This window comes from Felis catus, chromosome A3 (genome assembly GCF_018350175.1).
Source record: "Felis catus isolate Fca126 chromosome A3, F.catus_Fca126_mat1.0, whole genome shotgun sequence".
NCBI lineage: Eukaryota > Metazoa > Chordata > Mammalia > Carnivora > Felidae > Felis > Felis catus.
The window spans coordinates 24785652-24797423 of NC_058370.1; the positions used below are offsets into that span (position 1 = coordinate 24785652).

General features: G+C 40.7%; 1 long non-coding RNA gene across 2 annotated transcripts in view; it reads right to left on the reverse strand.

Annotated features, from left to right (window-relative positions):
- LOC109498561 overlaps positions 1 to 11765 on the reverse strand; it is a 54477-nt gene extending 42712 nt beyond the window's left edge. For both annotated transcript variants that reach the window (XR_006595226.1, XR_002740813.2), the window contains exon 1: positions 11436 to 11765. This is a non-coding gene — a long non-coding RNA (uncharacterized LOC109498561). The remainder of the gene's footprint in view (positions 1 to 11435) is intronic.
- Positions 11766 to 11772: the final 7 nt, after the last annotated feature.

An 11772-nucleotide genomic window follows, 5' to 3' on the forward strand; every position in this document is an offset into this window, starting at 1 on the left:
AGGATTATATCAAAATTTAAAATTTTGCTTTGTGAAAGACCCTGTTAAGAGGATAAAAAGACAAACTACGACTAGGAGAATATATCTATAAACCACATATATGACATAGGGCTAGTATCGAGAACATACAAAGAACTCTCAAAACTCAACAACAAAAAACCCCCAAACAATCCAATTAGAAAATGGGCAAAAAAAGGGGCACCTGCATGGCCTAGTTGGTTAAGCATCAACTTCGGCTCAGGTCATAATTTCAAAGTTTGTGGGTTTGAGCCCTGCATCGGGCTCTGTGCTGACAGCTCAGAGCCCAGAGCCTGCTTTGGATTCTGTGTCTCCCTCTCTCTCTGCCTCTCTCCCACTCATGCTTTATCTCTCTTTCTCTCAAAAATAAATAAACATTAAAATTTTTTTTAAAAAGGAAAATGGGCAAAAACCAAGAAAGAGATATTTCACTAAAGAGGATATGCAAATGGAAAAGATACATGAAAAAATGTTCAACATCACTAGCCATCAAGGAAATGCAAATTAAAACCACAATGAGATAATATTATACACCTATCAGAATGGCTAAAATAAAAAATAGTGACAATACCAAATGTTCACACGGATGCAGAGGAACTACATCACTCATACTTTGCTGGTGGGCATGTAGTATAATGTTATACTCTTCTGGAAAACAGTTTGGCAGTTTATTCTTATAAAACTAAACATGCAACTACCATACAATCAAGCAATTCCATTTCTTTTTTTAAGATTTTATTTTTAAGTAATCTCTTGGGCTTGAACTCACAACCCCAAGATCAAGAGTTGCATGCTCCCTGTACCAACTAAGCCAGCCAAGTGCCCCCCAGCAATTCCCCTTCTGAGCATTTATTCCTGAAAAATTAAAACTTATGTTCACATAAAAACCTGTACATGGGTATTCATAGCAACTGTATTTGCAATAGTCAAAAACTGGAGGGATGCCTGGGTAGCTCAGTTGGTTGAGCGTTGGACTCGATGTTAGCTGGGGTCATGATCTCACCATTTATGGGCTCTGACCCCATGTCCAGCTCGGCACGGACAGTGCCAAGCCTGCTTGGGATTCCCTCTCTTTCTCTCTGCCCCTTCCTGGCTTGTGTATGCTTGCGCTCTCTCTCTCTCAAAACAAAACAAAACAAAAAACAAAACAAAACAAAACAAAAAACAAAAACAAACAAAAAACCTGGAAATAACCCAGATGTCTTTTTTTTTTTTTTTGAAAAATGTCTTCAGGTTTATTTATTTATTTTGAGAGAAAGAGAAAGCACAAACAGGGTAGAGGCAGAGAGAGTAGGGAGAGAGAGAATCCTAAGCAGGCTCTGTGCTGACAGTGCAAAGCCCGATGTGGGGCTTGAACTCACGAGCTGTGAGATCGTGATCTGAGCTGAAATCAAGAGTTGCACACTTAACTGACTGAGCCACCCAGGAGCCCCAATCCAGACGTCTTTCAATGGGTGACTCGTTAAACCAGCTAGTGCATCCATACCAAGGAATACCACTCAGCAATAGAAAGGAATGAACTATTGATAAATGCAGTAACCTGGATGAATCTCCAAAGAATTAAGCTGAATGGGAAAGGCCACCCAAATAGGTTATATAGTGTAGGATTCCATTTATATAGCATTCTTGAAATGACAAAATTATAGAAATGGACTATGGATTAGTGGTTGGGGGAATAGAAGCAGGAGAGAGGTGGATGTGGCTATAGAGGGGCAACATGAGGGATTCTTGTGGTGATTGAAATGCTTTGTACCTGGGCTCCTGGGTGGCTCAGTTGGTTAAGAGTCTGATTCTTAATTTCGGCTCAGAAATGATCTCGAGAGACCCACACTGGGCTTCATGCTGGCAGTGGGAGCCTGCTTGGGATTCACTCTCCCTCTCTCTCTTCTCTCAAAATAAATAAATAAACTTAAAAAAAAAAAAGTTCTGTATCTTGACTGTATCAATGACAATATCCTGGTTGTGATTTTGTACAGTTTTGCAAGATGTCATCATTGGGGTAAACAGGGTAAAGGGACCATGGGATCTCTTTGTATTATTTCTTACAACTGCATATGAATCTACAACTATCTCAAAATAAAAAGTTCATTAAAAAAGGGTAATGCTAGGGACACCTGGATAGCTCAGTTGGTTAAGCGTCTGACTGCCTTAGGTCATGATCTCATGGCTTAAGGGTTCAGGCCCCATGTCAGGCTCTGTGTTGACAGCTGGGAGACTGGAGCCTGCTTTGGACTCTGGGTCTCCTTCTCTCTCTCTGCCCCTCCTCTGCTCATACTCTCTCTCTCTCTCTCTCTCTCTCAAAAATAAAAAAATAAAAGGGATAATGCTTATGGTTAAAGAGTGTATGGCCAAGTATTTTCACTCAATAAATTAGAATATATTTTTCTTAACTTAAATTTTTAAAGTATTTTTTAAAAGTTTTTATTTATTTATTTTGAGAGACAGAGAGAGCCCAAGTGGGGGAGGGGCAGAGAGAGAGGAAGAATCCCAAACAGGATCTGCTCTGTCAGTGCAGAGTCCAGTGTGGGGCTTGAACTCACAAACTGTGAGATCATGACCTGAGCTGAAATCAAGAGTCAGTTGCTTAACTGACAGCCATCCGGGTGCTCCAGAAAATATTTGAAATATTATAATTATACCCAGTTTTGGAGAGTATCAAAAATAGGAACCAAATTTCTGGAGGGCAATTTGGCAAGTTGGATCAAGACTTTGACAAATATTGATATTCCTTAAGCAAGCAATTCTATTTCTGTGAGTTTATCTGAAGCCATAATGTATCAGAGGTGGGACACATTAATGTCTTATTTGTAAAAGGGAAACTGAAACAATAGAGGCTTGGTTCCATAAATTGTGATATATCCATAGGGTGGAATATTCTATAATATGAGAAACTGCATAATTAGGAATTAGGAACAGATTCTGGAGTCTGACCACCTGGGTTGAAATTCTAGTTACTTTACTTGTTAACTGTGTAACAAGGGCAAGTTACTTAACCTCTCTGTGCCAGTTTCCTCATTCGCAATATGAGGAAAACCTACTTCTTAATGGTGTTATGAGGATTAAATGAGCTACTATTTACAAAGGACTTTGAATACAACCAAGCATAAATTGAGAGTATTATGAAGCTAGCTCATGTGATAATTTTAGGTAGAAAAAAAGAGGCAGAAGAAAGTCAATACAGGGGTGTCTGGGAGGCTGAGTCAGTTAAGACTCCAACTCTTGAGTTCAAGCCCCAACTTGGGCTCCATGCTGGGCATGGAGCCTACTTAAAAAAAAAAAAAAGGAAAGCATATACAATATGATTTCAGATATAGAAAACGTGTATATGTAACGAACAGAGACCAGGAGGAAATTTACCAAAATGGTAAGTCATAATCTCTGAATAGTCATCTCTCTGAATTAGTTTTAGTTTCTTTTTTATACTTTACTATCTTTTTTACATTCCATATAATGTATCTGTTTAACAGAAAAAAGTTACTAATTTTCCAACGTGGGAAAATGGACTCCTAAGTGCTTTGTAACCTCTCAAGTGATGTATCCATGTGAAGGTAAAATGCTTTCTGATTCCCAGGAACCCTCTAAGTTGAGACTCTCATTCTCATTTTACAGTAGAGGAAAAGGAGGCTCAGAAAGGTGATATGCCTCCCCCAGGTTCATAGCAGGAGTGTCAATAATGAAGTGTGAGACTTGATAGGCAAAGTTGAGACAGGGACAGGTGGAAGTTATCACCACCAGAGAAGTATGAATATGAAAGGGGAATGGAAATCACTTCTGAAGAAACAAACTGGAAAATAAAGTATCTGACACTATAATGCACAGAATCAGATAGACTGTCAGAAACTTTCCATGGCATGTTCTCACTAGGTTCATTATGGAGCAGGAAACTTTTATCCCAATGGGACAGAAATTTCAACAATATATCATTTTCATCTACTAAATTAGCAAGAAACACACACACACACACACACACACACACACACACACACACACACACACACTCCCTAACCCCTGAAGTGTGGGAGCAAGTAGAAAAAAAACAATGAAGGCCAGGCATTCTAAAGGGGCTAAAATCCCCCCTAAAGTAATCCTCACCTGGTCCATTCCCCCATCCCCCTTGAGCTGGGACAGTGCATACAAAGACGTAGAGTTATCTAAAAAGGAAGAAAAATCTCGCCCCCCCCCCCCTGTACTCAGATTGTGCCTCTTGCTCTTTTATAGCCGGAAGATACTCCTCCTCCCCCAAAAGCGTGGGACAATGTCGAGCCTCTAAAAACCTCACCAACTGCCTCTGATAAAGTCCTCACCCCAATGCAAAAGTATATTAGAAAAGCCCATAACTCCAGCTTTTTCCCGTTGTCAGGCAAAATGGGCAACGCACCCACGAAGGCCTGATCTTTCCAATAGTAAAAGAATTGCAAAAATCAGTTCGGCTGTAGGTCCATCACAGCCCTTTTACAATTGGTATTTTAGAAAATATTCATGGCGCTCATTCTATGTGTGCCTGGGACTAGGGCTCTCTTAAGAACATCATTCGGACCCCAGCCCAGTATGCTGTCTGTGCCCAAGAGTTTCATGATGCTTGCGTGACTGGTGCTATGCAGAACTTTGCCGCTGCTGTTCCGGTGTCTTTTAAACAACTGTCTGACACAGGGCAGTATTCCCAACCAAGGCCGCGAGCCCAGCTTCGTCATTGTCAGCAAAGCAATGCACTGAAATAGTGTGGTGGATTTTACAGAGGGCATCCCTAATGCAGGGAACTCTTAACTCTCTCTCACTGTTTCTTCCTATACACTCTGGTTACTCTAACTATATGTGAAGGCTTCTCCCTCATTCATTTCTTGGATTAATAACTGTCATGATTAGAGCCAATTGTCTCTGGCTAGTCTACCTCGGGATAGAGATTTTAAGAAATATTCCCCAACAACTGCCAAAACTCCCTTTGTTTCAGGGAACTTCCCTGTTTTCCCTGTCTTCTCAATGTGGACTGCCTAATTCCACTAGTGGAAAGCAAAAACAAAACAAAACAAATAATACAAAACAAAACAAAAATCGGTATCTGCTCATCTATCTGAGCTGACTGGCTTTAGGATCACGTGAACTCTTTTCTTTGCACTCTGTGCCTCCGTCTGCCTCGCCTTCAGGCCTCTTGGAGATTTCTCACCCTTTCTGCCTTCTCTCCCCTTCTCCTCTGGTTTCTGTACAGTCTGCGCTGCAGCCTGCATATCTGACTCTTCAGAGCCTCAGACAGCACTCCTTCACCCCACGCTGTCCAAAGTCAAAAACAACAACAACAACAACAACAACAACAACAACAAAAACCCGCCTCCTTAAATTTTAAGTTTCCCCACTGGTTCCATGGGAGAAAATTAACAATGGTAAACTTTTAAGAAAACACAGATAAAATATTATTAAGATAGGCATGTCTTTTAAATTATAAAACTTTATTCTACTAAAGTTGAGATGAATAAAATTTTGAAAGTACACTGGCATAAGGTTAAAATTCTGCTTTTCTCTCTGTTCAACAAGACAAAGTTTTCTTGGACTGTTCTGCTCTTGATAAGCAATGTAAACAAAGGTCTTTTTCCTCTTTTGTCTGTGGGAAAACCAAGGCTTTAGGTCTCATCTTCATCAGGTCTTTGATTGCTTAGGTAAAACTTCTCAATGTTAAAGGAACTAGATTTTGCTAACAACCATATAATGTTATACATTCGCCTTTAGGATCTTTTATTGCCACGTTGGTTAAATAAATACATAAAGTTTTAAGATCTGTAATGACCTGTAATCCTATTTAGGATGTGCTTAATAACTTCCTAAGGTTTTAACAAACTTCCCAGGATTTAAATGGTAAATGAAACATATTCGGTGTTTATACTAATTTAAGTTTGTTGGTTCTGTCTTTAAAGCTATCAGCATTAAATATAAAACTTTATTACTACTAAGGTTTACTAAAGGTCAAATAAGTTCCTGTTATCTCTGTTCCAATTTGTTAGCAAAAGGGTGACTTAAAGTAATGGTTAACTTTGTTTGCCTCATAGTTTCCATGGGTAATTGTTAAGATAGCTTTCAGTGTCTTTGGTAACCTAAAACTTTAACACTTTGCTTAAATGATAAATTGAATTATCAACTTATTAATAAATTAAATGATAAAAATAATTAAGTTCTTTGGACATTTTAGACCTTTTCCAAATCAGATGGAATGATGAAGCACTGCTTACTAGACATAGGTTTATGCTTCTAACTTCTTTTGGCAACAAAAACTAAGAATATTTAAATCCAAGCTTGGGGTGCCTGGGTGCTCAGTCGGTTGAGTGTCTGACTTCAGCTCGGATCATGATCTCGTGGTCTGTGAGTTTGAGCCCCACACTGGGCTCTGTGCAGACAGCTCAGAGCCTGGAGCCTGCTTCGGAATCTGTGTCTCCCTCTCTCTCTGCCCCTCCCCCGCTCATGCTCTGTCTCTCTCTCTCTCTCTCTGTCAAAAACAAATAAACATTAAAAAAATTTTTTTTAATCCATGTTTTATGCTTAATGGATTCATAAGTCTACCACCTAAAATTTTTTCTAATGTAACAGACAATTCACAATTGGTTAAATGTAATTAAAACTAAAAAAAAATAAATAAATAAAAAAGCAACTCTGTATGTAGGAAAGTAAAAGGCAAGAAAGATATAAGAAATGGAAATATATTCTTGTTAAAGGTAGAAGAAAGTAATTTTGTCCTAAATGAGACTGGTTATTTGGAGAAAAATGGCTTGGGACAAAATCTAAATACAAAGAAGTGTTGTAGAAGGTTCTTGAAGGAAAATCTTTAAAAAGGAATTTTATGTGTGGTCAAAACGGACTAAGGTTAAAATAAATGGATTTTAAAAGTATACAGGTTAAGATTAAAATGCCTCCTCCTTTGATCCAAAGACTGGGAAAATTATGGCAATTCTCTTGGTGTCAGCCTTCAAAATCCTCCACATTTGTGTTATTCCTGTTAAGCAGAGGCATGGATGCTTACGCCACATGAGGGATGGATAATATTTGAAGGGCTTTTACTAACCTACATGGGAGTCATTTTACTAAACTCAGTCCATTGTATGCCCCAAATGGATATCCACACGGTTAAAACATATTTATGTGGGCATTGTTGAAAAAGGCTTGGGATGCTGTCCAGACACACCTTCGCAGTGTCTTTTCTTCCCACCTCTCTGACAATATAGAAGATCTAGATATTTTAGATATGGCATGGCACCAACAGCTACAATATGCAGAGGATCAGCTCAAAAATGAATGGGCTGATTCCTGGGAAATGTGGCGCAACCTAAATCCTTTCTCACTTATGGCTAGCACCCATCTAAAATTCTGGATAATTTTGGGAAGCGGAATGCTTTTACTGTGTCTCTTTTTATGTCTTTGCAGAATCACCCTCCAAGCCATCCAAAAGCAAAAGAACGACCAGGAGCTCATCATGACGGTCCCGAACACGAAGCTAAAAGAACCAAGAAAAACAAAAAGGGGGAACTGTGGGGGATAAGCTTAGGAATCCCCCGGGCTTACACCAATGGGTGGACAAGGCTTAAACAAATACAAAGTCATAAAATGCTCAAACCTGAGTTTGGGTAAACCAGATTGGTACTCCAAGAATAGGGGGTGCAAAGGTACCCCGAAAATAGGGAGGCATAAAGGTACCAGAAATAACGAGGTGCAAATGCACTCCAAAATAGAGGGGGGGGGTGCAGAGCCCCCAGAATAGAGAGGGAGAGGCAAAGGCCTAAAACAGGAATGGCACAATAGTGCCCAATACATAGGAATATGAAATAAACAAGATTAGATATTCAGGGTAGAAGCACCCCCAATTTAGTACTATAGCAGAAAAGCTGCTTTCACAGGAGAATAGGGCCAGGTTAGGTAAATTGGTGAATTGGACTATGGACTGCTGCACTGCAGGCAAAGGAGCCCAGAGTGGAAATGGTTAACAAAAGAAAACGTGCCTTGTCAACCCTGAGCTTATTTCCCCTGTCTCTTCCTCTAAGATAAACAGTGGTGCCGCCTCATGTCCATCATAAACAACCTTCTTCCCTACTGCCTGGCACCCGGATTTTTTTTGTATTAACCCAAACCCCTAACCCCAAATATCCTCAAGATCCCCTTTCCCTCATGTCCACAAGTTAATGTTCACAGATTCATTATTTCTTTGTGCACATCCATCGCCATGTTTGTAAGCCTTCTGATCCTAATAAAAACGGGGCAAGGACCTTTGTTTGGGACTCTTGTCTTTTCCTGGACATTAGCCATTTCTTGCTTTAACCCTGCGTCTGCTCTTTTGCTGACCAAAAGAGAACTTTAGACTTAGAGTCTACGACAGATGCACTATTCAATAAGTGGTGCTGGGACAACTGCTTATTCATATGGGGAAAAAAATGAAACAGAATTTCTACCTCTTACTACATACATATTTGAATTATACAACTTTGGGAAGACAGTACAGGAGAGATTCTTTACGACCTTGGGACATATAGATTTCCTAGAACAAGACAAAAACTCCCACTAATCCGAAGGAAAAGAGAAAATTGATTACATTAAAACTAAGAATTTCTGGGGCGCCTGGGTGGCGCAGTCGGTTAAGCGTCCGACTTCAGCCAGGTCACGATCTCGCGGTCCGTGAGTTCGAGCCCCGTGTCAGGCTCTGGGCTGATGGCTCGGAGCCTGGAGCCTGTTTCCGATTCTGTGTCTCCCTCTCTCTCTGCCCTTCCCCCGTTCATGCTCTGTCTCTCTCTGTCCCAAAAATAAATAAAAAAAAAAACGTTGAAAAAAAAAATTAAAAAAAAAAAACCTAAGAATTTCTTACTTATCAAAAAACAACAGAGAGAGGGTGAGAAGACAAACCACAAACCCAGAGAAAGATACCTGCAACACATATGGTTAAAATGTGCAAAGAATTCCTGTTAATTGAAAAGAAAAAAAGTCATCTTTTTTTAAAATGGCAAAGACATAGGGGCGCCTGGGTGGCGCAGTCGGTTAAGCATCCGACTTCAGCCAGGTCACGATCTCGCGGTCTGCAAGTTCGAGCCCCGCGTCAGGCTCTGGGCTGATGGCTCGGAGCCTGGAGCCTGTTTCCGATTCTGTGTCTCCCTCTCTCTCTGCCCCTCCCCCGTTCATGCTCTGTCTCTGTCCCAAAAAAAAAAAAAAAAAAAATTTAAAATAAAATGGCAAAGACATGAATGTAACTTTTACAGAGAAAGGATCATGATAGGATTCATATGAATAAATAACATATGAATAGGTGCTCACCCTCATTAGTATTCACAGAAATACAAATTAAAACCACAATGAGAGATCATTTCGTACCTGCCAGGTTGGCAAAAAATAACAATATTATAATAGGATGTGCTGGTAAGGAGTTAGAACAAGAATTTTTATCTAAAGTTGGTGGGAGTACAGACTAATACAACCATTTTGAGAAACAGATTGATACTATCTAGTTAAGTTGGACATGAGCATATCTGAAGAATGTTAGAGCAGTATTATTTGTAGTAGAAAAAACTAGAACTCAATGCTCATCAACAATTCATTATTATTTTTAATGTTTATTTATTTTATTATTTTTTTTTACATTTTTTTGTTAATGTTTATTTATTTTTGAGACAGGGAGAGACAGCATGAATGGGGAAGGGTCAGGGAGAGAGGGAGACACAGAATCTGAAACAGGCTCCAGGCTCTGAGCTGTCAGCACAGAGCCCGACGCGGGGCTGGAACTCACAGACCGCGAGATCATGACCTGAGCTGAAGTCGGACGCTTAATCGACTGAGCCACCCAGGCGCCCCTAATGTTTATTTATTTTTGAGAGAAAGATAGAATGTGAGCGAAGGAGGGGCAGAGAGAGGAAGACAGAATCCAAAGCAGGCTCTAGGCTCTGAGCTGTCAGCACAGAGCCCTGTGCGGGGCTTGAACTCACCAACCGCTAGATCATGACCTGAGTCGAAGTCAGATCCTCAACCGATTGAGCCACCCACGTGCCGCACCCATCAACAATGATGAATTAGTAAATTGTGGTATATTCATACAATGGATGATACAGAAAATAAATGGACCATAGTTACAGCATCTATGCGAAGGACTCAAACACAATGTTGAGAGAAAAGCAAGTTGCAGAAGAATATATACAGCATGATTTCACTTACACAAAGGCAAAAACAGTCAAAACTAAACAATGTGCTGTATAGGGATAATCACATAGGTAGTAAAACCCGTTACGAAAAGCAAAGGAATGATTAAGACAAAATTCATGGTAGTAATAACTCCAGGGGTGGGGAGCAGGGGCCTGTGATTGAGAAGGGAAACAGGTGGCTTTCAGGGCAAGGCAGTGTTTTATGGACACATGGACCAACTTGATAGAAGTGGTCACAACAGCCTTAAGTGTGGGTGAGATGGCACATGCAGAAGGAACAGAGTAAGAGGAAAAAGGAACATCAGCCCTTGAGAGCACTAGAGAAGGAAGTTGCTAAGGTCAGAGAAGGAACTAAGTGAACAAGAATAACTACTGGGAGGAGAGACAGGAAAGTGGAAACCGAGGGCATGTTGTGTGTCGCTGGGAGGTGGGAATGCAGGCTGAGGCGCATCTGTTGGATTCAGCCAGGATCCCTGATGCCCTTAGCTGCAGAAATTTCAGCAGAGGCCTGGGGGTAGAGGCCACATACCTGAGAAATGAGTGGGAGGTGTGGAAGTGCAGATCCAGAAAGGGGCAACTCTGAAAAAGTTTGAGAAGGGGAGAAAGAAAATGGATGGCAGCTGGGGAATGGAGTGGGGGGGGGGGGGGGCGGGGTTCCTTGAAAGATGTTAAAGGGTTTTCAGGTGGCCAGTTAAAATCACAAGTAGATACATTTTCACACCCATCAGGTCAACACAAATTTGTTAGGCTGACAAGTGACGACAGAGATGTGGAAAAACAGGCCCTCTCAGATACTGCCAGTGGGAGGGTAAATGGTGAAACTATCTTGGAAAGCAATTTGGCAATATCTAGGAAAGTTACCAATGTGTCAGCCCATAAACTCCAGCTCTATGTACATTTCTGCGCCAGAGACACCCACACATGTGCACTAAGAGACAAGTACAGAAACGTCCATTGCTGCATGTATGTATGCAATAGCAATAGACTGTATATAACTTGAGCAAATAGAACAGATAAATTAATCATGTCATGTATACAACGAAATAATATCCGGCAGCAAAAGCAAAAATAAATACATTTAAGCTATATACGTGACTTGTACAAACATAGTTTGTACAAGAAAAAAGCAAGTTGCAGAAGGCTAAGTACAGTATGGTACCATTTATATAAAAGTCAAATACAGAAAATTCTATGAAACGTTTGATTTACACATATGTAAAGTACTAAAATGCATACAAATTCACCTAAACTAAGGATAGTGGTTACCTGGAGGGGAGCAGGGTGGAAGATCTGGGGTGTGCTAGGTACTTGACATATTGCAACTTTACGTATAATCCATGTGGTATCATTTGGCCCATTTTACTAAAGAGAAAATTGCGGCTCAGGTAAGTGAACTGGTTAGAACGGCAGTTCCATTCAGTTTTGACTTCGGATTTCCAAGCTGAACGAATGAAAGAAAGAACGGCCTCAGGTTTGCTCTCAGGCCTCTCCCTGAGCTCCCTTCCAAACCCAGCGTGGACAAAAAACGGTTTTTCTCCCTAGCAGGGATCGAAGTCTGTTCCGGCCCCGGCCCCGCCCCCTTGCGTTGGGCCCCGCCCCGGAC